This window comes from Papio anubis, chromosome 1 (genome assembly GCF_008728515.1).
Source record: "Papio anubis isolate 15944 chromosome 1, Panubis1.0, whole genome shotgun sequence".
Taxonomy (NCBI): Eukaryota; Metazoa; Chordata; class Mammalia; order Primates; family Cercopithecidae; genus Papio; species Papio anubis.
Genome location: NC_044976.1, coordinates 50,637,719 through 50,664,924, shown reverse-complemented (window position 1 = coordinate 50,664,924; position 27,206 = coordinate 50,637,719). Strand labels below are relative to the sequence as shown.

The following is a 27,206-nucleotide window of genomic DNA, read 5'->3' as shown; positions in this document are numbered from 1 at the left end:
ATTTTTAGTAGAGACAGGGTTTCACCATGTTGGCCAGGCTGGTCTCAAACTCCTGACCTCAAGTGATCCGCCCACCTCAACCTCCCAAAGCGCTGGGATTACAGGCGTGAGCCACGCACTTGGCCCTGACCTGGTTATTCTTTTAACCCTCTTCTTTTCAAGTACCATTTCTAAACTTTCTTTACTGTTAATCGATCCAAATGCATCCTCTGGGCATATATACTAGGTGTGTCGATGACTTAACAGATGCCACGGGCACATAATAAGTGTTAAGTAAATGCTACCTATTATCTCCTTTTTTCCATCATTATCATGATCTCCACACCTGTTTCCTTAGTGTTTCAAATTTTTCTTTCCAAATTGAAAATTCTGCTTGGCTTCTTATTGATATAATACAAGGAAGGGAGATCAAATTACAAATTCCCCAAAAAGTCTGAGTAAGCAAAACATGAAAAAGAGAGAAAACCAGAAATGTAATAGCCTGTCTTTGTAAACTTTAAATATAAAAAGTGATTAACTTTCTTTGACTTACAAAGGTAGTGTTTTCTTCTCCTCTGAGGTATATAAAAGTGTCAATGATATTTCCCTCACTTTACAAATAAGAAAACAAGCTCAGGGAATTTAACTGACTTATTCAAGTACTTCCCGGACAGGCGTGGTGGCTCATGCCTGTAATTCCAGCACTTTGTGAGGCCAAGGTGGGTGGATCACCTGAGGTCAGAAGTTTGAGACCAACCTGGCCAATGTGGTGAAACCTCGTCTCTAGTAAAAATACACAAAAAATTAGCAGGAATAGAGTGCCAGTAAAATCAACCATGAGAAATTAGAATTCCTAACCTAGTCCTCACTCAGGAAAAAGAATGATATTAAGTCTTCTCATCCAGGAACATAATAGGATTTGTCTTTATGCTAGCCCAGCTCTTCCTATGACTTTTAATAATGTTTTTAACTTTAAAAACTCATTAAATATTGGACAGTCAGGAGAGAGGGTACATGCAACTACAAAGGAGTAGCAATGAGGATCTTTGTGGTGATAGAATTATGCTGTATCTTAACGGTGATGGTGGATACACAACTGCAAAGAAGGCTGACTGGACTGCAACATCACAGCTGTGGCGACTATAGAAGGGAAAAATGGATTTTGGTGATTTTGGTGGATAACTGAGAGTTTTTGCTACAATGGGTGGAAACTTCCTAAAGAGGCAACACCTGAAGGATGAGATTTTTGACAAGTGAAGGCAGAAAAGGGCACTCTCTTCTCACATTCCCATGTGAAAAGGCTAAAGGAGGAGAAATAGCTTGCCAACTGCAGACTCAGAGTTTTGGTAAAGGTATTGCTGCCAAGTACCTCTGCTCCATCCTCAACTGAACAGAAAAAGGGCTCAGTTTCCTATCAAACACTGCTGGTCCCATGCCTTTCCTTACAGCTTACATGGAAAAGTCAGATAACTCAGCCAGAGTATGCAACATTCCATTAGTGAGTAGTGTAATCAGTTTTTGTAAACTTTCTCACCTATATACCCTCCACCATTTTCTACCCCTTCTGAAAGGAAAATCTTGGGTCCCCAAAATCACTAAGCTAAAGGGAAAAGTCAAGCTGGGAACTGCTTAGGGCAAACATCCCTCCCATTCTATTCAGTCACCCTTCTGCTGAATGAGGTAAATGCACATCTGTTGCCTCCTTTGGAGAGGCTAATCAGAAACTCAAAAGAATGTAATCATTTGTGTATTATCTACCTATGATCTGGAAGCCCCTCTCTGCTTCCAGTAGTCCTGCCTTTGCCTTGAATTGTCCCGCCTTTCTGGACAGAACCAATGTTCATCTTACATATGTTGATTGATGTCTCATGTCTCCCTAAAATGTGTAAAACCAAGTTGTGCTCTGACTACCCTGGGCACATGTTGTCAGTGATACAGGAGTTAAGAAGAAATCACCTAGGCAGATAGTAAGGGTATGAGAGTCCTCAGTAAGGCTTTTCTTTTTAATGAAAAGCAGCCCCAAATCATTTTCTTTTTTCTTTCTGAGTCGGAGTCTCACTCTGTTGCCCAGGCTGGAGGGCAGTGGCGTGATCTCAGTTCACTGAAACCTCTGCCTCCCGAGTTCAAGCAATTCTCCTGCCTCAGCCTCCCGAGTAGCTGGGAGATTACAGGCTCGCGCCACCATGCCCGGCTAATTTTTGTATTTTTAGTAGAGATGGGGTTTCACCACATTGGGAAGGCTGGAAATCATTTTCAAACAAAGAGTAGTTTGTGAAGTTGAGCTGAAGACATAGACAAGCAAGTTGGGAGCTTGCACGGGTGAATGCCAGCAGGAACTAGGGACCAGACATGCTCAAGATGGAAGTTCCATCTTCCCTTCTCTACCAGCCACATACACAGTAAGGAGCAGGTAAGATGGCGTCTGCCAAGGAGAAAGTTTGTTTGCATGGTAAGATTAGGGTGAGGCAACCAGCCTTCCCTGCATGCTATGTAAACTTCATACCTGATCGAATCAATCTGTGAGCCCTATGTAAATCAGACACCGCCTCCTCAACCTGGACTATAAAATTCAGTGCATCCACCACCTGCCAGTCTTTTCCCTCAGAAGACTCCTCTCTCTCAATAGAGAGAACTGTTTTTCTTTCTCCTTTCTTCTGCTTATTAAACCTCCACTCCTAAACTCCCCGTGTGTGTCGGTGTCCTAAATTTTCCTGGCACAAGACAATGAACCCTGGGTATATACCTCAGACAACACAGTTGCTTCATCGGGACCTCCTGAGCGTCCTCAACCTTGGCAAAATAAACTTTCTAAATAAACTGAGACCTTTCCCAGATGTTGGGATAACTGAGTTCCTCTTCAAAGACTCAACTTCCTGGTCATAAGTTGTAAACAATCCTACCCTCTCTTCTGTTAAGTCTAACTGTTTCTTTTTTACCACCACCCCTTCACAAATCGCACATTTACCCTATTTGGAAAAGTTTAAGCCTTGGCCAATCAGGATCAGCTTAGATTGTGCAGTCCAACCCAGCCAATAGGGGAAATACACAGAAACAGAAGCTGTGTTAGGGTTAAAAACCCCTCCCTTAGTTTGGTGTGCTCTTGTATTTGTAACAGGCATAAGCAGCACCCTTCTGCAGAAGTAAAGTGCCTTGCTGAGAAAATTTCTAAGCGCAGGTTTCTTTTGGCTACGCTGAGCACTTGTTTCCAACAAATTTGGTGGCTTGTCCAGGATCCCATTCTCCTTTGGGAGGGGCTAGTGATTATCTTTCACAGGCAGACGCATCCCACTGCCTTGTTGTGGTGGCCCCAGGAGTGGAGGATCGAATCCCGCCCAAAGTGATGAATAAATCCAGACTCTCAGCAACATGGGCTGTAGGGAAGATCCTTAAGAATTCCACAGTGACCAGGTAACTCTGTGCACAGACCAAGGTAAGAAACGTTGCTATTGGGGTGACAAAGTATTCCTTGGTGGCTGGGTTGAAAGGAATGAGTTAGGTGGCTGGAGGTTGAAAGTGTGCGAGTTAAATGCGCCACTGGGCATGAAACAAGTGTGGAGTCCAGACTTGGGTCCATGGTCACCTCATAGGACTTAGGGCAGTTTTCCAGTCAGCGGATCATACCAACCCGCCAATGTTAAGAGGGACTTAAAATTCCCACAAGGGAAGCAGTCAGTAAGGATGAAGTGGGTGCTCACAAGAGTACAAGAAACCTCCAGTGGGAAAAGGGGAGGTTCAGCCTCTAGGACACGGGAGCACAAGAAATCTCTAATATGAAACATTTAGCCTCACCAACTTCCAGGATGGGAAATACCCCAAGTAAAAGGCCAAGCAGACAATAAAATTCTCCCTGACAATCCCCTATGCCTTATGTTAAAATACTGGAAGGATAATGAAAGGACCAAACACAAGAAAAGACAGCATATGATAAAGTATTGCTGTTTTATTTGGACTAAGGAACCCATCCTCAGACCTTCAGTCTTTTGGCCAGTAGGTCAATGATAAAAGTCCAGTTTCTCAAGAGGAAACAGATTATGCTCTATGTTGGAGAAAAAGACCTGTCCTTCTCTAACCCCTAAAGGATGAGAAAGCAAAGCCAAACTTAATACCTCCCAAAGACGACCTACCTAAGTCAAATTCTGTATCTAAAGATGCATGGGATCCTCTAGACCACCTTCCCCCGCCTATCCCTCCACTCCAAGTGGAACACTCAGTCCTTCCCCTGCCTACCACTCCACCCCAAGCTGAACACTCAGTTCCTCCCTCATATAACCCTGCCCCATGGGCCTTGCCACTCCACATCCCTGCTGGACAGCCACCCAAACATGCCTTTTCCTCAGGAAAGCTCCAATGGGAAACAGAACAATGCCAAAGGGATATCCAAAACTTTCCTTTCCTTTCTTCCTCAAAGAAGTCTGCCCTAATCCTTTTTCTCTTAAGGGAAGTACCACTAGGAGGAGGGGATATTGGCTTCGTAAATGCCCACTTAACTAGTACAGAGGTTAGAAATCTAAGAAGGGAACTCAAACCACTGTTAGATGACCCTTTTGGAGTCGCAGATCAAATTGGCCAATTTATAGAGTCACAACTGTACACTTGGGCTGAATTAATGTCTATTCTAGGTATTCTCTTCTCAGGAAAGGAAAGAACCATGATCTGCAGGGCTACTATGATAGTCCAGGAGCGTGAACACCCTCCTGTTCAAAATGTCCTTGCAGCGAAGCATAAATTCCCGGCCCAGGACCCTCAGTGGGATAACAACAATGAAGCCCACGGAGAAAACATGAGAGATCTCAGGGATATGACAATTAAAGGGATTTGGAATCAGTTCCTTGGACCCTAATATTTCCCAAGCATTTAATGTACAACAAAGGAAAGATGAAGGGCCCACAGAATTCTTAAACAGACTTAAGGAACAGATAAGAAAATATGTAGGTTTAGACACAGAGGACCCACTGGGACAAGGAATGTTAAAGCTCCACTGTGTCACCAATATTTGGCAGGACATTGCAAAAAAAAAAAAAAAAAACTACAAAAGAAAATTGGAAAGACCATCCCATAGAGGAACTTTTAAGAGGCCCAAAAGGTATATGTACAGAGGGATGAGGAAAGGAAGAAGCAAAAGGCAAAGATTACGCTGTCCACCCTACAACAGGGAACTCTTCAACAGGAAGCCCAGGGAAATAGAACTTGTAGACCTTCTAAGTACCCAACTGTGCGACTCTATACAGGAAGCAAAGGGATAAAACCTGAGAGTCAGGGAACAGGGAGGGGGAGAAGGGAAAACAGATGTTTCTGGTGTGGAAAGCCAGGACATTTAAAGAGGGAATGTCCTGAATGGGAGAGGGAAAAGAAAGTCCTTCCACTCATGACATTTGAAGAATAGGGGGGTCAGGGACTCTACATCTTCCATCTTGAGTCCCACCAAGAGCCCTTGATAAATTTAACGGTGGGACCCAAATAAGAGATAGTCACTTTCTTAGTCTATTCAGGAGCAGCTCGCTTTCCCTATGTTTTCTCCCATCAGGTTTAGCATGTTCAGCAGAAAACCTTACTGTCTCAGGGGTTACAGGGAAAGGATTTGGGGCAAAAATTCTAGAGGAAACTGAAGTCAAATATAAGAATAACTCGGCCACTACTAAGTTCTTGTTAATTCCCAAAGCAGGAACTAATTTATTAGGAAGGGACTTAAGGTTAAGGTTAGGTACAGGCCTATATGTTAATCAGGGAAAACCCCTTACTTCCTTAAACCTGCTCACCACTTCGGAAGAAAGCCAAATCCATCATGATGTATGGTCGAAGGAAAGAAATCGAGAAAAGCTACAGGTTCCTCCAATTCATGTCAAATTAAAAACTTCCAGGGATGTAGTAAAAAGAAAACAATACCCTATTCCCTTGGAAGCCAGGATAGGTTTAAAACCTATAACTGAAAGCCTTGTCCACGATGGACTCCTTGAACCCTGTATGCCCCCTTATAACACTGCAATATTGCCTGTAAGGAAGCCAGACAGGCCATACCAGCTAGTGCAAGACCTCCAGGCTACTAATCAAATAGTTCAAACCACCCACCCTGTTGTTCACAATCCTTACACCACTGTCAGTAGAATCCCACACAACCACCAGTGGTTCACAGTGATAGATTTAAAAGATGCCTTTTGGGCTTGCCCTTTAGCGGAGGACAGTCGGGACATGTTTGCCTTTGAGTGGGAGGACCCTGACTCCAGTAGAAAAGAGCAGTACCAATGGACAGTCTTGCCCCAAAGGTTTACAGAGTCCCCAAATCTATTTGGTCAAATATTAGAACAAGTTCTAGAAAACTTCTCCCTGCCTTCATCCATACGCCTTCTCCAGTATGTGGATGACCTGCTCATTTCAGGAGATGACAAAGATCAAGTAACAGCAATTTCAGTTAACTTCCTAAATTTCCTAAGAGAACAATGGTTACAGGGCTCAAAGAATAAACTCCAATTTGTAGAACCTGAGGTGAAATACCTAGGACACCTCATCAGTAAAGGTAAATGAAAGACAGCACCCAAACAAATTGAAGGTATGGTATCTTTGCCTTTACCCGAAACAAAGCAGGAACTTAGGAAATTCTTAGGATTGGTTGGTTATTGTCATCTGTGGGTTAACTCTTACGCCTTAAAAACAAAGCTGCTATATCAAAAACTCACTCAAAAAAGACCAGACCCTGTAAACCCTCCTTTGGACCCCATCAGAGATCCAACAGGTAGAAGAATTAAAACACCTACTTGTAACAGCCCCTGCTCTGGTCTTGCCCTCCTTAGAACAGCCATTCCACCTTTTGTTAATATAAGCAAAGGAGTGGCCTTAGGAGTACTCACCCACAAACACGGAGGCCACCGACAGCCTGTAGCCTTCCCGTCAAAAATCCTTGACCCAGTAACCCATGGATGGCCCAAATGCATACAATCCATACCAGCAACTGCCTTGCTAACAGAAGAAAGCAGGAAAATAACCTTTGGGGGAAACCTCATCATAAGTACCCCTCATCAAGTCAGAACCATTCTTAATCAGAAGGCAGAGAGATGGCTCACTGACTCAAGAATTTTAAAATATGAAGCTATCTTATTAGAGAGGGATGACCTAACACTAACTACTGACAATTCATCAACCCCGCTGCCTTCCTAACAGGAAATCCAAACCCGGAAGAATCTGAGCATAAATGCTTAGATCTAGTCAGTTATCAAACTAGAGTCAGACTGGATCTAAGCAAAACCCCTTTCCAAACAGGGCATCACCTCTTTATAGACGGCTCCCCCCAGATCACTGAAGGAAAAAGGTACAACGGGTACTCCGTAGTTGATGGGGAAATCCTCACAGAGGTAGAGTCAGGAAGATTGCCAAATAACTGGTCTGCCCAAACATGTGAACTCTTTGCATTAAACCAAGCCTTAAAATCCCTGCAGAATCAAGAAGGAACTATTTACACTGACTCCAAGTATGCCTTCAGAGCAGTCCATACCTTTGGAAAAATCTGGACTGAACGAGGCTTCATCAATAGTAAGGGCCAAGATTTGGTCCACAAAGAATTAATTTTGCAAGTATTAGAAAATCTTCAGCTGCCAGAAGAAATTGCAGTTGTCCAGGACACCAAAAGAACCCATCCTTTGAAAGCCAGTGAAACAACCTCGCAGATCAAATGGCTAAGCAAGCTGCCTCTTCCCAAAAGGCACCCATTTTCCATCTATCCCTTTGTCTCCCCCTCCAGCTGTGATCCCCATCTTCTCTCATGCAGACTTTTCTCTAAAGAAAATAGGAGCTCAGGAGAGCCCAGAGGGAAAGTAGGTATTACCAGATGGAAGGGAAATGCTGTCTAAGCCTCTCATGAGGGAAATATTGTCACAGCTTCATCCAGGAACTCACTGGGGTCCTCAAGCTATGTGTGATGCAGCCCTCACAGTCTATGGGTGTGTAGAGATAAATACCCTCACTAAGCAAGTGGAGGATAGTTGCATCATGTGCAGAAAAACTAATAAGCAAACCCTAAAGAAGCAACCTCCCACGGGAAGAAACCCAGGGTTAAGGCCGTTCCAAAGCGTCCAAGTTGATTACACTGAAATGCCCCTAATAGGCCGCCTCAAGTATTTACTAGTCATAGCAGACCATCTCACCCACTGGGTAGAAACCATACCCTTCCCAAGTACAACTGCCAGTAATGTAGTCAAAGCACTGTTGGAACATATATCCAGGTTTGGACTAATAGAGAACATTGATTCAGACAATGGGACCCACTTCACTGCACACATCATTAAGGGGCTAGCCCAAGCACTAGGAATAAAATGGGAATATCATACTCCCTGGCATCCGCCTTCATCAGGGAGGGTAGAAAGAATTAATCAAACTCTAAAAAAATCACCTAACCAAATTAATCTTGGAAATCCAGTTACCATGGACAAAAATGCCTTCCCATTGCCTTAGTAAGAATCCAAACTGCCCCTCAAAAAGACCTTGGCCTGGCAGGGCGTGGTGGCTCACATCTGTAATCCCAGCACTTTGGGAGGCCAAGGAGGGCGGATCACAAGGTCAGGAGTTCGAGACCAACCTGGCCAATATGGCGAAACCCCGTCTCTACTAAAAATACAAAAATTAGCCAGGCGTGGTGGCTGGTGCTTGTAGTCCCAGTTACTCGGGAGGCTGAGGCAGAAGAATTGCTTGAACCTGGGAGGTGCAGGTTGCAGTGAGCCAAGATCGCTGCGCTCCAGCCAGGGCAACAGAGTGAGACTCTGTCTCAAAAAAAAAAAAAAAAAAAAGGTCTTGGCCTGGCCTGTCCCCTTATGAAATGCTCTATGGGCTGCCTCATCTAAATTCCACTACTGACCTTCCTACATTTGAAACAAAAGATCAGTTTCTAAAAATATATATATTTGGTCTGTCTTCCACCCTCAGGACTCAAGGCCTCCTAGCACAAACTCCACCCCTCGAATTCCCAGTTTACCAACACCAGACCAGAGATCATGTCCTTATCAGATGTTGGAAAGAAGGAAAGGTTAAGTCAACCTGGGAAGGACCTTATCTAATACTCCTAACCACTGAGACAGCAATCCGAATGGCTGAAAAGGGGTGGATCCACCACACTCGGGTAAAAAGGGCCCCAACCCTTGCAAAGTCATGGGCCATCATTCCAGGATCAATGCCCTCCAAACTACATTCAAAAAGGTTTAATCTATCTTTTTATTCTTCCTTTAGCTACCCAAGGACACCTTATCATCAGTGTAACCCCATCACCCTCCTCCCAAACAATTACATTCAATGCTTGTCTTGTCATACCCTATGGAAACCTCCAAAGTCAAAGACAGCTAGCTTCTTCAGAAAAGTACCTCTGCCCCTCCACCCGCAGAAAAACCAGTATCACGCCGGACCCTTGCAATCGACAGCCACAAGCCTTTAAGGGGTTATGTTATAGTTGGGGAGATGTTATCTTGACCACCAAATATCAGGGCTGGACCTCCTTAGAGGGTTGCACCACCCTAAAACCCTACCTCCACTTCACCAAAGGAACCACCCCCTCAAATTGCCAAAACCACCAGTGCAACCCAGTACTTCTCTCTATTCCTATCCCCACCTCCACCGACCGTATCCCCACTTTGGAGCGCCTTTATGGCCTAGGAGCGGATGTCACTGCAAAAGACCCTACAGGCATCTTTGAAATGAGGTTTGCTCCTCCTCCTCCATCTCCCTCCATTACTCGCTTCCCAAAACCACAAAAATCAAACCATTTCTCGCTTCATGTCTAATGACAAAACCAAAGTAGCTATAGTAGAAGTTAAGGATTTACAGCAAACCCTAGCCATAGAAACCGGTTATCAAGATGTAAATGCCTAGCTGGAATGGATTAAATATTCCATTCACACCCTAAATAAAACCGATTGTTACGCTTGTGCAACAGGCAGGCCAGAAACCCAAATTGTTCCTCTCCCACTCAGATGGGCCAACCCATCAGGCAAAGACTGTATGGTAGCTCTCTTCCAGCACCTCACAGCCTGGGGAAACAAGTCATGTGCCACTCTTTCACTACCTTTCCCAAAGGTCAGGAGCCCTATGGGACAGCCCCCAAGGGACATTCGACTTCCCGCTCTTGATGCCAATTTTACCTTGTGTCTCTTATAACAAGGGGAAAATTTGACATTCCTTGGAAACCTGATGGGATGCAGTGGGCCTAAACCTTTTCAAGAGCTAACCAATCAGTCAGCCCCAGTCCATCCCCAAGTGGATGTATAGTAGTATTGAGGGGGACCAATATTTGGTACACTGCCAAGCAACTGGAGTGGCACTTGTGCTCTGATCCAATTGGCCATCCCTTTCACCTTGACATTTCATCAGGAAGCAGGTAACCAGAAGAAAAAAAGAAGCCCCAATAAATGGGTCCTTTGACCCCCAAGTTTACATAGATAGCATCGGGGTCCTGCAGAGGGTACCAAATGAATTCAAAGCTCAAAACCAAATACCTACCGGGTTCGAGTCTATATTATTCTGGTAGTCCACTATAAACAAAAATGTAGACTGGATAAATTACATATACTACAATCAGCAGCAATTCATCAATTATACCAGAGATGCCATAAAAGGAATCGCTGAAATTAGATCCCACCAGCCAGATGGCCCAGGAAAATAGAATAACCCTTGACATGGTGTTGGCCAAAAAAGGTGGAGTCTATGTCATGATCAGGGTTCAGTGTTTTATTTTATTCCTAATAATACAGCCCCCGACGGGACAATCATAAAAGCCTTACAAGGCCTTACCATCCTAGCAAATGAATTAGCCGAAAACTCTGGAATAGACGACCCCTTTACAGGACTAATGGAAAGGTGGTCTGGAAAATGGAAAGGACTCATGACCTCAATCTTTACCTTCCTTGCAATTGTTAGAGGTGTACTCATCCTTGTGGGTTGCTGTATCATACCCTGTATTTGTGGGTTAACCCAAAGGCTCACAGAAGCAGCTCTCACAAAAACCTCCCCAACCTCTCCCCCTCTGTACTCAGATAAGCTCTTGCACCTAGATAATCAAGAAGAACAACATAGCCAGATCCTGTTAAAGAAACTTGAAGATGAAGAACTATAAGACAGAAGAGGGAAGATTGTTGGTACAACTGAGTTCCTCTTCAAAGACTCAACTTCCTGGTCATAAGTTGTAAACAATCCTACTCCCTCTTCCGTTAAGCCTAACTGTTTCTTCTTTACCCACCCTGCCCCTTCACAAATCACACATTTACCTTATTTGGAAAAGTTTAAGCCTTAGCCAGTCAGGATCAGCTTAGATTGTGCAGTCCAACTCCAGTCAATAGGGGAAAGACACAGAAACAGGAACTGTGTTAGGGTTAAAAGCCCCTTCCTTCCTTCCTTTGTTTGGTGTGCTCTTGCATTTGTAACAGGAGTGAACAGCACCCTTCTGCAGAAGTAAAAGTGCCTTGCTGAGAAAATTTCTGTCTAAGTGCAGGTTTCTTTTGGCTACACCAAGCACTTGTTTCCAACACAGATACTGGGGGTTCACACCCTTAAATAATCTTAAGACTTGAAAAAAAACAACATGACTCCTAGTTAGGAAAAAGTCAAGGGTTCCTGCTCTACAAGAATACTTCCAATTTTCTGCTGGAAATTATTGCTCTACATAATAACTTATCTAAAAATACAAAATAAAATAATGTAATTAAATTTACATTTCTGATTCCCCATCCCCAAATCAGCTTTACTTGTTTAGCTCTTGCATGAGCTAAAATATTGCTCAAAGTCATATTTTTTCTGAAATTACCTTTCTATACTCAACTAACTCTAAAACGAAGGAGCCAGCACTGGTAGGGAAATTAACATTGTGACCACTGTGACATAAAATAACAGTGATTTTTAAATACCCTTTTCCTCTGAATTTAAGTCAAATCTTTTTGAAAAAAATCATACTCCTGATTTAATAAGATACAATGTTACAAATGAAGCAAATAACATATATGCATCAGCATTATCTTCTATAGATCTCATTGATTTCTCAAGTTCAATCTCTAAGAGAAATAAAAACACTTTCTTACCTTTTTCCCCTTACACACGTGATAAGGAACAGACTTCTCGGTGCTTACTCATGCTTGCTGCACCACCAGCCAGTCCTGCTGATTCAGTATGTTCTGTTTGATCCTAAAAGAAAAAAATATTGCTCATTACACTTGCTGAAACAATAAACCCTAATTTTCTTCATATAAATCTATCATAGCCAGACAAACAAAAGCAATGGGGCTTGAACAGTAAATACAATTATACCTTTGGATTCAAAGACCTGGCTTGCATGCAAGGCAGCAACAGAGACATTTTATTGTCTGAAAAGGCCAAAAGTTAAATGTTTCAACAAAGAAGAGTTTTTGCACGTTTATTTTCAATGGATAATGCAAAGTGAAACATCAACAGCAGGCACTTTCTACCCAATGACTTCAATTGTGTTAATTCATAAGTATATAATTTGCCTTATAATGGGCCCTCCAAGAATCCAAAGCTAAGAAAACTGCTGCTTCACAAGAATGTCCTTCTAGCGCGATTTTTTTTTCAATACATACAGAATTCTTAAGTTGAGTTTCACAAGTTTCTTGTTGTGATTTTTACTGCCAAACTATTTTTTTCTCCAAATGGAGTCTCTTCATTCCAGTCCTCCTCCAACTGCTTAGAAGCAATGGATCTATTAACCCAATATTAACCTTCCCTATCAGGGGTGTATGCAAAAGACAAAGGCTCTTCAAATATTACTACCTTCTTGTGAAAATATGACAATATCCATTAAGTTATGGTAGCCCAACTATAACTGCTTAGAGACAATGTAAAATTCTTTAAGGGCCTAATTTAGCCTTGAACAAGATTAGTAGTTGAAGCTAATCAGAATAAAACTAAGACTATGAATATTATATTATCAGTATAAAATATCTAACACATAATCATAGTATTTTCAGAACAGGTAAGTATATTGGAGATAATTTAATGAACACAGATAAACTGTGTTAAAGATAAACTGAGGCAGCAAGAAAAATTTCCTGACATTACAAATATTCTATTATCAGATGTGAAAATGATGTGCTTAATAAAAAATAAGAGAATAAGAAAAAGACCTAAAATTCAAGTTTCCAAGACCCAATAAAGAATAAAGAATGAAAATCACTGGTAAAAGATTTCCCTGTCTTGAGAACTAGAAAAATATGCATGCTATGATATACTCTAAATGAGAAGAGCTACTGACACTAAGAAAACAGATTTATATCTATTAAATAAAGGACTAAGTCATATCAGAAGTATGAAAGTATAAAAATACAAACCAAGGTCAAAATGAGAAAGAAAGTAAAGTAACCACCCCTCTAATACCTAGCTAATTAAAGATTTTCTTAAACAAAATTAACTCTATAGATTCAAGGTCAAATCATATATACAGTTTTTCAGTATGTGAGGCAAGTCCAATAATACAACAGATAATTTTATATATCAACTTGACTGAGACATGGGGTACTCAAATTAAATACTATTTCTGGGTATGTCTGTAAGGGTGTTTCTGGATGAGATTAGCATTTGAATCAGTGTACTGAATAAAACAGATTGCCCTCCCCAATGTGACCAGACATGATCCAATCCATTGAGGACGTGAATAAAACAAGGCTTGAGGAAGAGGGAATTTTCTCTGATTGGTTGAATTGGGACATCAATCTTCTGCCCTCAGAATGGGACTTACACTATTGGCCCTCTAGTCTCAGAATGACACCACCAGCTTTCCTAGGTCTCCAGCTTGCAGAGAGCAGATTGTGAAACTTCTCAGCCTCCATAAATGCATGAGCCAATTCCTTTTAATAAATTTAAACACACACACATACGCACACACAGCCTTCTATATACTGTTGGTTCTGTTTCTTTGCAAAACCCTGACTAATACAAATAATATTATAGGTTTTTCTACTGGAATTATATTCCAGTCTCAGCTGGCAAAGCCTCCACTGTAGCTAAATCCAACCATCCACCTACTACATACATTCCCCTAAGTAGCTGAAATCTACTAGATTTCAGGAAAACCACACAAGATTTAAGGAAAATTACACAAGACCACTAGTGGCTGATCTCAACTATTTTATTTTATTTTATCTTATTTTACTTATTTTTGAGATGGAGTCTCACTCAGTCGCCCAGGCTGGAGTGCAGTGGTGCAATCTTGGCTCACTGCAACCTCTACCTCCCAGGTTCAAGAGGTTCTTGTGCCTCAGCCTCCTGAGTAGCTGGGATTACAGGCATTTGCCACCATGCCCGGCTAATTTTTGTACTTTTAGTAGAGATGGGGTTTCACTGTGTTACCCAGGCTGGTCTCAAACTCCTGATCTCAGAAGATCCGCCCGCCTTGGCCTCCCAAAGTGCTGGGATTACAGGCGTGAGGCACTGCGCCTGGCCACATTTATAACTTTACATTACATTTTCCTTAATCTACTTTCAACCTGCACCTCATCCCCTCCTGATATGCTTGGTATCCTTCAATTCAAAGTATCCTCTATTCAATTCTTCCAGAAAATAAACTTCTAGACCCCTGCAGGATGAAGGGGAAAGTTATTTGGCTACATACGTAGGATTCAGCAGAACATATGCAAAACTAATCATTCCTTGTATCATATTCCAGCCAATCTATTTTCAGTACCACACCTCACCTAAGCCCTTAGAGATCCTTGGAGTCTCTATATTACAAATCTCTCTAAGGTGTTGTGGGGCTTCTCAACATATCTCCCTCTGCAGGCAAGTAGCTTATTGCATCTTCAGTTTGAAGACCTTCACTCTTTCCATTTACTGAAATCTTTCATCCACTGTTATCTCCTTTTCTGTTCTTACTTCTTACCATTTTATGAGGGTTTCAAGACAGAAAGAAAATAAATGGTGTGTGTGAGGAAGGGTCAATCCATCCTTTTTTTTTTTGAGACAGAGTCTTGCTCTGTCGCCAGGCTGAAATGCAGTGGCACAATCTCCGCTCACTGCAACCTCTGTCTCCTGGGTTCAAGCAATTCTCCTGCCTCACCCTTCCGAGTAGCTGGGACTACAGATGCATGCCACCACGTCTGGCTAATTTTTTCATATTTTAGTAGAGACAGGGTTTCACCAAGTTGCCCAGGCTGGTCTCGAACTCCTGAGCTCAGGCAATCTGCCTGCCACAGCCTCCCAAAGTGCTAGGATTTCAGATGTGAGCCACCACGCCCGGCCTCATCCTGTTTAATTACAAGTCTCCATTCTTACCTTTGAGAAGTGACATATAATAAAATAAAATTATTGCATTCATTCTTAAAAGTAGACTTAAAGTTGCTAATGCCCTAATAAATAAAGAAATAGTTCAGAAAAATGAAGGGAAAGGGAGACACAGAGAGAAACATAAGCAATAGGTAGTGAAAAGAAGTATTCCATCACCTCCCATGGAGAATATGCTTCTTAGGTAAAGAGACAAATACTCCAGTACTTTTTACCCAGAATGAGCAATTTACAGTAATGACTTCTTCATTGTCTTTTGACATTATAGAATCATTTTTTGGAAGTAACAAAAGTTTAGTAAATGGATAGATGGACAAGTATACAACATAAAACAGTACAAATGTCTTAAATACGGTTCAAGATACACGAGAGGAAAACAAAGAATTTCACAGAACTCCTCTAATATTCCACTCAAATGTCACCTCCCAATGTGAAATTAATAATTACAATAATTAATCACATAGTTCTCCATGCTCCTATGTTTATATTTCATATTCCCTCTTTACAAAATGACTACACTAAACCATACGTCCATCCAAGACAGGAAACCCTTTTTATTAATCCTTTTATTCCAAGGCCCCAGCACAATTCTTTTCACACAGTAGTATTCAAAATATGTGGAATGATTTAATTATTTATTAAGTATAGCATAAAACACACTACCATGGCAAGGATTCCAAAGAAGTTCCTAATTTCATCACCCTCATCCCATTTCTACAACTGCCTTAGCTTAGGCCCTCATCAGTTCTAGCCTAGAGTGGTTCATATAGTTACCAAACTAGTGTTACTGCCTTCATTTCTCTGTAAAATATATCCTTCATAATCTTACTGAAATAGCTTTCTAAAAAGAAAATCATAAATCATAAATCTGGCCAGGTGCAGTGACTCACACCTGTAATCCCAGCACTTTGGGAGGCCAAGGTGGGTGGCTCACTTGAGGCTAGGAGAGTTCAAAACCATCCTGGCCAACATGGCGAGGCCCCATCTCTACTAAAAATACAAAAATTAGCCAGGCATAGTGGCGCATGCCTGTAGTCCCAGCTATTTGGGAGACTGAGGCAGGAGGACAGTTTGAGCCTGGGAGGTGGAGGCTGCAGTGAGCTGTGATCATGACACTGTACTCCAGCCTGGGCAACAGAGTCAGACCTTGTCTCAAAAAATCAATAAATAAAAATAAATTTTTTACTTTGAAATATAAAAACTGAAAAGCAAAGGGAATGGAAAAGATAAGGAATCTCCCTGGGATATATAACAGAAGACTAAAATTTTAATTGTAATACGAAGGAACGTTAAAGAACCACCATTTAAAATTAAGAAACAAAGATTTTATTTTTTATATAAACTTATAAGGAAAGGTGACAGGTATAAAGATGATGTTTAAAATATAAAATGCAAGAAATTCATTCTGATATGAACATGTTTATAACAGAAGATTTGTGAGGGTGAAAATTTCCAAAATCCTGGCCACAGATTTTTAAAAAGAAAAGAAAAGGTGGATATATTAGAAAATATTCTTAGTTAAAGATGTTTCCTGTCTTGGCTGTGATTAATACTATTCTCTACAGACAAATTCAGTATCTGACCAGTAATCAAACTTTTAAATTTTATTTTATTTCTTAGAGATGGGGTCTCGTAGTGTTGACAAGGCTAGATTCAAACTCCTGGGCTCAAGTGATCCTCTGGCCTCAGCCTCCTGAGGCTGGGAGTAGCTAGGACTGCAGGTACACACCACTGCACCCAGCTCAGTAAAGAAACTTCTTAACATTTCTGCCAGAAAGTCTGACGCAGTGTTCAAACTCAACAGGTACAAAATCACATTCAATCTTCCAAGTTCTCTCTTTCGGTTCCCAATCTTAGTCTGAGCAGGGTTCTCAGGTAGGGATAGCAGATTGTATTTTTTTTAAATGGCTGCTACCATATCTCCCATCCCACATGATTTTTTAATGTAGTTGTGACACAGCACCTGTGACTCAGGTATCACAGTCACATTAAGAAGATAGTGTGGAATGGGAGATTTCAACTGAGTGGTGAAATCTACGTCTCCTTCCTCTAAACCTGGGCAGACATTCACAACTACCTCACCTAATGGAGTATAACAAAAGGGAAACTATGTAACTTCCAAGGCCAGGTCATAAAAGGCAATACAGTTTCTGATTGCTCCTTTTGGGACACTCACTCTTGGAACCCAGTAACCATGCCAGAGAAACCACATGGAAAGCCCACATTTTGGTGATATGTCCCATGAATCTCTACACATGTGAATGAGCAAGCCTCAAGACGACTCTAACCCCAGCCACTGACTACAACTGCATGAAAACCGTAAGAGAGAACCACCTGGCCAGGTGCGGTGGCTCACATCTGTAATCCCAGCACTTTGGGAGGCTGAGGTGGGCAGATCACCCGAGATCAGAAGTTCGAGAAGAGCCTGGCCAACATGGTGAAACCCCGTATCTGCTAAAAATACAAAACTTAGCCAGGTGTGGTGGCAGGCACCTGTAGTCCCAGCTACTGGGTAGGCTGAGGCATGAGAATCCCTTGAACTCAGGAAGTAGATGTTGCAGTGAGCCAAGCTCGCACCACTGCACTCCAGCCTGAGCAACACAGTGAGACTCTGTCTCAAAAAAACACACAGAGAGAACTGCCTAACCAAGCGCAGTCAATCCCCAGAACCATGAGAAATAATTAAATTGTTATCTTAAGCCACGGCATTTTGGTGTAATTCAAATGGAACAGCAGGTTAGTAATCTGATAGTCTTCAAACCAATCTCATATAAACATTTTAAAGAAAAAGGTAAAAACCTTAATAGGGACAGGAAAAAAAAGAAGAACCACTGATGGTAGCCATTCAATAAAACAAGCTTTGGGTCTCTTAGAGTACAGTTTAGGAAACAACTAATGTTATTCAAGCAAAAAGCCAGGTGAGAAAGGAGTCTTACTCCAACTACAGTAGCTTATCCAAGTTTTCCTCCAACCCACATACACTACTAATAAGTAAAGAGTTCCAGTAAATGCATTTTTTTCATCTCATTAATGTTCCAGTGCCATTTTAGTACTTATATATTGGCACCCCAGGAACTTACCTAGCAGCCAGCTCCTTAATGAGTATTTACATTATAATCCACTTGTCTCATGAACTCAGAAATTTTAGTATATTCTAGATACTATCCTCTCCTTCTCCCAACTTTACGTTCAATTGAACATCAAGTCTTGTCAATCTTACCTCTTAAATCTTTCAAATCCATCCACTTCTCTCCATTCCCACTGCCATATCCCATAACGCCTCCATCTTTCTGTAGCCTAGATTTTTGCAAGAATCCTACTCTGCCCCGTTTTGTACCCATCTAGCCTACTCTCCACACAAATACAAAATCTAAATCTGATTGTATCATTTCCATACTTAACACCATTCATTGTCATCCTATTGCCCCTAGGATAAAGTCCATACTTTCATAACATAGCTGACAGTGTTCTGCTCTGTTTGATTTGGCTTCTGCTTACTTCTCTAGTATGACATCTTATTCTCTATTCTCAAATTCTTACTCTATGCAGTAGTCATCTTGATCAACACAAACCCTCAATTCTCAATCTTGCCTATCTCTATTTTCCAAAACATACCTTCATACCAATACATGCTACAACATGAATGGACCTTGAAAACATTATGCTAAGTGAAGGAAGCCAGTCACAAACAACCACATATTATGTGGCTCTATTAATATGAAATGTCCAGAATAGGCACATTCACAGAGACAGAAAGTATATTAGTGTTGCCAGAGGCTGGGGATAGGACGAAATGGCGTGTGACTACTAATGGGTAGGGAGTTTCTGGGGTGATGAAAATGTTCTGGAATTATAAATGGTGATGGTTACACAACTCTGTGAATACACTGAATTTCACTGAATGTATGTTTAAAAGTGAATTTTACGATATATCAATTATATCTTAAAAAACAGTTTTTTAAAAAAGAAGTCTTCATCCATATTATTATTATTTAAGCCTTGAACACTCTCCAAACTTTGCGCCTGCCACTGTCAGTTGACTCTTACTTGTCCTCCTCATTCTATCCAAGACATCACTTCTTCCATTAAGTCCTTCTGATCTAGGTCTGAGATAGATGCCCGTTCAATCTTGTGTACCTTTTACCCCTATCAGAGCACTTATCAACTGATCCATGATTTTTTAAAACTATCTGTCTCTCCCTTCCAGGCTATTAAGGTTTCTCAGGATAGAGATTGCCTCTTTTGTCATTGTATCCCTGGTATATGATACCATGTATAATACAGAGTATATGCTCATACTTGTGAATCAAATTAAAATAACTAAAGGATTTACTTTCAAAGAACTTCCACCTAGGAAATGGTCCCATACAAAGGATCCCAAGAGTTGTACTGGGACCACTAAAACTTCAATGTACTTACTACTTCAAAGTTTATTAATGCCAACACATACTAAAGAACAATTCAAGGCTGGGCACGGAAGCTCACGCCTGTAATCCCAACAATTTGGGAGGCCAAGATAGGCGGATCACCTGAAGTCGGGAGTTCAAGACCAGCCTGACCGACATGGAGAAACCCTGTCTCTACTAAAAAATACAAAACTAGCCAGGTGTGGTGGTGCATGCCTGTAATCCCAGCTACTAAGGAGGCTAAGAAAGGAGAATCACCTCGGGAGGCAGAGGTTGCGGTGGGCCGAGATTGCGCCGGGCCGAGATCGCACCATTGCACTCCAGCCTGGGCAACAAGAGCAAAACTCATCCCAAAAACAAAATAAAAAGAACAATTCAGACTTAAACCATGTTTTCTGAAGGATTTGTGCTGTCTATTCACAATCACAACTTAACAGAAAGTTCCTATTAGTTCGATGATTTACCTTTAAAGAAAGAAAAAGTGTGATTCAAGAGTGTGACTACAGCAATGGAATATCTGGCAAAACTGAGTCTGGAATTTTAAATCAACCATTAGCAATATGTAACAAAGCTGGCTTGATATTTAATCAAAATGAACATCTTTTATGAAGAGTCAGTGGAGTTTGGTGGAAGGAACACTGGTACAAAAATCTGGCTGATCCAGGCTTGAATTCATGTTCTATTATTTATTGTATTATTATTATTTTTTAATAGAGACAGGTTTTTGCTGTGTTGCCCAGGCTTGTCTGGAACTCCTGGGATCAAGCAATCCTCCTGCCTCAGTCTCCCAAAGTGCTGGGATTACAGGCATGAGCCACCACACCCAGTCCATGCTGTATTATTTAATAGCTGTTGCTACTTTGCGCAAGATAACCTCCCTGAATCTCAGTTTCTTTACACTTTGTATGAAAACTATACTTTGCAGGATATTTTTAATGGTGACGAAGGTGTTTATATAAAGTGCCTTGCATAAACCTGATATGTAACTGCTCAGTAAATGATAGCTATTATTATTCATCATCAAAAAGCATTTTGTGTGAAAGAATTAGAAGAGAAAGGCAAAGATGCAATTTGAACCATGAAACCAACCAGTGGACTGGTTTATACAATTAATAATCCATTAGGGCCACTGGTCTTAAGTGATCAAGTCTGAACAATGAAACAGAAAAATAGGAACAAAAAAGTAACCTGATGTTCAACTTTCTGAAGAGGCTAAGTAAATTTGATCCTAAAAAGACACCTTTGAATACGAACACCCTTACTCACAGCGGCAGAAAAAAGAAATGAAGTAAACTCTGAAAAGAGCTTTATTCCTGTAGATCAAGACCAAAATACATTAAGAGAATAGGATCTGGGAAGCTGACATTGTTGCTTCCCCACATTCACACAGGGCTTCAATTTCCAGGATATCCATCTGGCATCTTTCACAAACATCAAATTCCCAGTCAACAGCTATAAAGAACAAGGTGATTGTTTTCACCTAGTACACACTAAACAAAAAGCAGAGTAGTTTAACAAATATTGGAAAATGTGGTAACAGATGTATCAAATATACATAGGCGTTGAAATCTCTAGAACAGCAACTGATTTGCGATTGGAACTAAAAGAAGGAGCATGTTTAATTCTCATGTCTGGAGTAATCAGACTCAAAATGACATAAATTTGCATAAACATGACATAGGGACAGAAACTATTGAGATATACAACATCCCTGTGATGGTTAATTTTACATGTCAACTTGACTGGGCCAAGGAATGCCTAGACATTTGATTAAATATTATTTCTGGGTGTGTCTAGGAGAATGTTTCCGGAAGAGATTAGCATTTCAATGGAACTGAGTACACCAGATTGCCCTCCCCATGATATAAATACATACCTACATATATATAATTCTCTCTGTGTGTGTACACACATAATGAGACTTATTAAATGAAACTGACTCACAAACTTATGGAGGCTGAGACATCTCATGATTTGCTGTCTGCAAGCTAGAAACCTCTATCTCTGGGCTGCGCACGGTGGCTCACGTCTGTAATCCCAGCATTTTGGGAGGTCGAGGTGGGCAGATCACCTGAGGTCAGAAGTTCGAGAAGAGCCTGGCCAACATGGCAAACCCCCGTCTCTGCTAAAAATACAAAAATTAGCCAGGTATGGTGGCAGGCACCTCTAGTCCTAGCTACTCAGGAGGCTGAGGCATGAAAATGCTTGAACCTGGGAGGTGGAGGTTGCAGTGAGCCGAGATCCATGCCACTGCACTCCAGCCTGGGTGACAGAGCAAGACTGTCTCAAAAAACAAAAACAAACAAAAAAAAACCTCTATCTCCTTCTGGTTCTGTTTCTCTGGAGAACCTAAAGTAGTATATAGATTGTCTGTCCATGATTGAAATATTAATTAATATCATATTAGTCCAAGTCTATATCTCCAATTTTGAGATGGTAGACATCTCTTGGATTTTCTTTGCCAACAGAATTATAGAACTGTCTACCGCCACCCCATATACACATATACACTTTTCATCACAAGATAAAATACCACGTTCAGGGAAAACCTATCTACCTAACCAGTTTATTAGCCTGGTGTGAGCTCCTGACCTAAGCTGAATGAATTACAGACCCTTCTACGCTATGCCCGAGAGATACAGCTACAATAGCTGCCTTTGGATTCTGTGAGATATTGTCATATCCTTATAACTCTTATTTTTTTTCTAACTTAGCTCCAGTGGATTGCCTTAACCTGCAACAAGAATCTTAAAAAATATATCCCAATAGCATGATATAAATTGAGGCAAATGGCATCAAAATCAGTTTCAACTTTAATAGGACACCTATACTTTCAAAGATTAGACACTAAACTGAGATATTCTACGATCTACAAGTAGATAACAAGAGATAAATTCACGGAAAGAGGGATGGGTCTTATATTTTGGATCATTCTAGGTGGCCAACTAACAGGGAGATATAATTTGTATACCACAAATTGTGTGAACCAAGAGTAATAACAAGAGTATACATAGACTTCCAGTTTCTAGTGCAGCATTTAAGAAGCTTGGAAGTCACTATTCTGCCTGAACAACAAAGTGAAAAGACTGAAACATCAACAACTCTTCTTAGATCCATAAAAGAAGTGAGGTGGCCAGGCATGGTGGTTCACACCTGTAACCCAGTGCTTTGGGAGGCCAAGGTAGGAAGATAGCTTGAGGCCAGGAGTTTGAGACTAGTCTGGGCAACATAGCGAGACCCAGTCTCTATTAAAAATAAATAAATAAATTTTAATTAGCCAGGCATGGTGGTGCACACTTGTAGACCTACTCAGGAGACTGAGACAGAAGGATTGCTTGAGCCCATGAGTTCAAGGTTATAGTGAGTTACCACTGCACTCCAGACTTGGTAACAGAGTGAGACCCCATCTCTTAACAAAAAAAAAAAAAAAAAGCTGGATGTGGTGACTTTGCCCTGTAGTCCCAACACCTTGGGAAGCCAAGGTGGTCAGAGAGCTTAAGCTCAGAAGTTCAAGACCAGCCTGGGCCACTTTGCGAAACCCTATTGCTACAAAAAATACAAAAATGAGCCAGGTGTAGTAATGCATGGCTGTAGTCCCAGCTACCTGGGGAACTGAGGTGGGAAGACTGCTTGAGCCCAGGAGGGCCAGGCTGCAGTAAGCCCAGATCATGCCACCACATTCCAGCCCAGGCAACAGAATAAGGTCCTGTCTTCAAAAAACAAAAAACAAAAAAACAAAACAAAACAAAACAAAAAAATTCACAGCACAAACCACTGACACAAATTTGAAGGGACAGACAGGTGAATACAAAAAAAGTCACAAATTACCTGAGCAGAAACCCACAAGCAGGAACCTCTGTGGGAACCAGAGGTCAGGCAGAAAAGCTTGAATTATAATTGACAAACTGCTAGAGACTTAGTGTGGACAACTCTGAGAGTTAAAAACTTCAAGCAGACTCCCACACTTTTGTGGGGAGCTTGACCTAGATCTCACAGCATCAAGGGGGAAATCCCCTCATTTTTCTACAAGGGAAAGGGGAAAGGGAACCATTTTGAAATAAGCCAGAGCATTCTACTCTTTTTTCTTTTTTTTTTTTTTTCAGACAGGGTCTCATCACTCTGTTACCCAGGCTGGAGTGCAGTGGCGAGATCTCGGCTCACTGCAACCTTCAACTCCCGGGTTCAAGTGATCCTCCCGCCTCAGCCTCTTGAATAGCTGGGATTACAGGCGCAGGCCACAACGCCCAGCTAATTTTTGTATTTTTAGTAGAGATGGGGTTTCACCGTTTTGGCCAGGCTGGTCTCAAACTCCTGACCTCAAGTAGTCTGCCCACCTCAGCCTCCCAAAGTGCTGGGATTAGCAGGCATGTGCCACCCCAGCCTAAGAGCATTCTATTCTTAATACGTTCTGCCCTCAGCAGAAACTATTTGACCAAAGCCTTACCTGCTGTGGTTATATCAGAGCCTAACTGACCTGGAGAAAGCTCCAGCCCTTTCTTGCTATCCTGTCCCCTCTAAACAGGGGAGAAAACTGAGAAGCACCTGTGAAGTTCACAGTCCAGGAGCAGAGGCTTGCTAAAAGATTGAGACTTAATTGTAGAACTATAGAATGCTCCCCTTCTCCCAACAGCTTATCACATTACTAAAGGTCTACTTTCAGCAGTTCCTCTTACCCAGTATATCATGTCCAGCTATCAGGAAAAGATTACAAGGCATAAGGTTAAAAAAAAAAAAAGTTTCAGGAGAAAGAGCAAACATCAGAACTAGACTCAGATATAGCAGAGATGCTGGAATTATCAGACCAAGAATTTAAAACAACTATAATTAATATGCTAAGGGCTATAATGGGTAGACAGCATGCAAGAACAGATGGGCAATGAAAGTATAGAAAAATTCTAAGAAAGAACCAAAAAGAAATGCTAGAGATCAAAAACACTATAACAGAAATGAAGAATGCCTTTGATAGGTTTATTCAGGAGACAGGACATGACTGAGGAAAGAATCTCTAATTTGAGGATATCTCAATAGAAACCTCCAAACCTGAAGCAAAGTGAAAAATAATAATAATAATAAAAAATAATAAAACAGAACAGAATACTCAAGAACTGCGGAACAAATACAAACGATGTAACATACGTGTAATAAGAATACCAGAAGGAAAAGAGAAAAAAAAATTTTGTAACAAAAATGACTGAAAATTTCCCCCAAATTAATGCCAAGTACCGATTCCCAGATATAGAAAGCTCAGAGAACACTAAGCATGAAAAATGCCCAAAAAACCCTATACATAGTTATATTCAAACTATAGAAAATCAAAGTTTAAAAAAAAAAAAAAAAAAAAAAAGATGGGGCCGGGCGCGGTGGCTCACGCCTGTAATCCCAGCACTTTGGGAGGGCGAGGCGGGCAGATCACGAGGTCAGGAAATCAAGACCATACTGGTTAATACAGTGAAACCCTGTCTCTACTAAAAAATACAAAAAAAAATTAGCCAGGCGTGGTGGCAGGTGCCTGTAGTCCCAGCTACTTGGGAGGCTGAGGCAGGAAAATGGCGTGAACCTGGGAGGTGGAGCTTGTAGTGAGCCGAGACTGCACCACTGCACTCCAGCCTGGGCTTTTTTTGAGACTGCGTCTCAAAAAAAAAAAAAAAAAAAAAAAAGATGGGTCTGCAACCCCACCACTTTGGGAGGCCAAGGCAGGTGGATCATTTGAGGTCAGGAGTTCAAGACCAGCCTAGCCAACATGGTAAAACCCCATCTCTACTAAAAATATGAAAATTAGCTGGATGGTAGTGGGACAAGCCTGTAATCCCAGCTACTTGGGAGGCTAATGCAGGAGAATTGCTTGAGCCTGGGAGGTGGAGGTTGAGGTTAGCCGAGATCGGGCCACTGCACTCCAGTCTGGGTGAGAGAGTGAGGTGCTGTCTCAAAAAAACAAAGCAAAACAAAAAAACACTGTACCTACAGAAGAGTAAAGAAAATAATTACAACCAATTTATCCTAAGAAACCTAAACAAGAAGAAAGAGGAGTGAAGAAACCATATAAGCAAGAAGAAGAGAAAAAAAACGACCAACCTAAAAATCTGTAAAATTGTCCTTCAAACATCAAGATTATATCAATAATCACTTTGGGCTGGGCGTGGTGGCTCACGCCTGTAACATCAGCATTTTGGGAGGCCAAGGTGTGCAGATCACCTAAGGTCAGGAGTTCGAGAGCAGCCTGGCCCACGTGGCAAAACTCTGTCTCAACTAAAAATACAAAAATTAGCCAGGCGTGGTGGCACGTGCCTGTAATTCCAGCTACTCAGGAGGCTGAGGCATGAGAATTGCTTGAACAAGGGAGGCAGAAGTTGCAATGAGCCAAGATTGCGCCACTGCTCTCCAGCCTGGGTGACAGAGTAAGACTTCATCTCAAAAAAATAATACATAAAATAAAATTTTTTAAAAAAATTGCTTTGAAGGTCAATGGCCTAAATGCACCAATCAAGACAGAGACTGTCGCAATGCATCAAGAAATAAGACCCGGGCCAGGCACAATGGCTCATGCCTGTAATTCCAGCATTTTGGGAGACTGAGGCAGGTGGATCACTTGAGGCCAGGAGTTCAAGACCAGCCTGGCCAACACAGTGAAACCCCGTCTCTACTAAAAATACAAAAAAATTAGCCAGGCATGGTGGCCACACCTGCTATCCCAGCTACTCAGGAGGCTGAGGCATGAGAATCATTTGAACCCAGGAGGTAGAGGTTGCGGTGAGCCAAGATCACACCACTGCACTCCAACTTGGGCAACAGAGTGAAACTCTGTCTCAAAAATAAGTAAATAAAAAATAAGACCCAACTATATGCTATCTACAAGAAACCTGCTTCAAGTGTAGACACATATAGATTAAAAGTAAATGGATGGAGAAGTATATACCATGCTAACACCAATCAAAAGAAAACAAGAGTAGCTGTATCAATTTTAGACAGAGCAGAGTTCAGATTAAGGAATGTTATCAGAGATGAAGAGGGGCATTACATAATGATAAAGGGGTCAATTAATTCTCAAGAAGACATAACAGGCAGGGCACAGTGGCTCATGCTTGTAATCCCAGCACTTTGGGAGACCAAGGCAGGCAGATCACCTAAGGTCAAGAGTTCAAGACCAGCCTGGTCAACATGGCAAAACCCCGTCTCTACTAAAAATACAAAACAAAACAAAAAAATTAGCCAGGAGTGATGGCGGACACCTGCAGTCCCAGCTCCTTGGGAGGCTGAGGCAGGAAAATGGCTTGAACCCAGGAGGTAGAGGTTGCAGTGAGCCGAGATCGCACTCCAGTCTGGGTGGCAGAGCGAGGCTTCATCTCAAAAAAAAAAAAAAAAGACATAATCCAAGCCAGGCGCAGTGGCTCATGCCTATAATCCAAGCACTTTGGGAGGCCAAGGCAGGCGGATCACCTGAGGTCGGGAGTTCAAGACCAGCCTGACCAACGTGGAGAAACCCCCATCTCTAGTAAAAATACAAAATTAGCCGGGCATGGTGGTGGTGCATGCCTGTAATCCCAGCTACTTGGGAGGCTGAGGCAGGAGAAT

General features: G+C 41.6%; 1 protein-coding gene across 3 annotated transcripts in view; it reads right to left on the bottom strand.

Annotated features, from left to right (window-relative positions):
• The window catches only part of ZFYVE9 (zinc finger FYVE-type containing 9), a 200,964-nt gene that overhangs the window by 121,689 nt on the left and 52,069 nt on the right, over nucleotides 1-27,206 (bottom strand). For all 3 annotated transcript variants that reach the window (XM_021941549.2, XM_031668706.1, XM_031668716.1), the window contains exon 2: nucleotides 12,021-12,123. The gene's annotated coding sequence lies outside the window, so the exon portion shown is untranslated. The remainder of the gene's footprint in view (nucleotides 1-12,020; nucleotides 12,124-27,206) is intronic.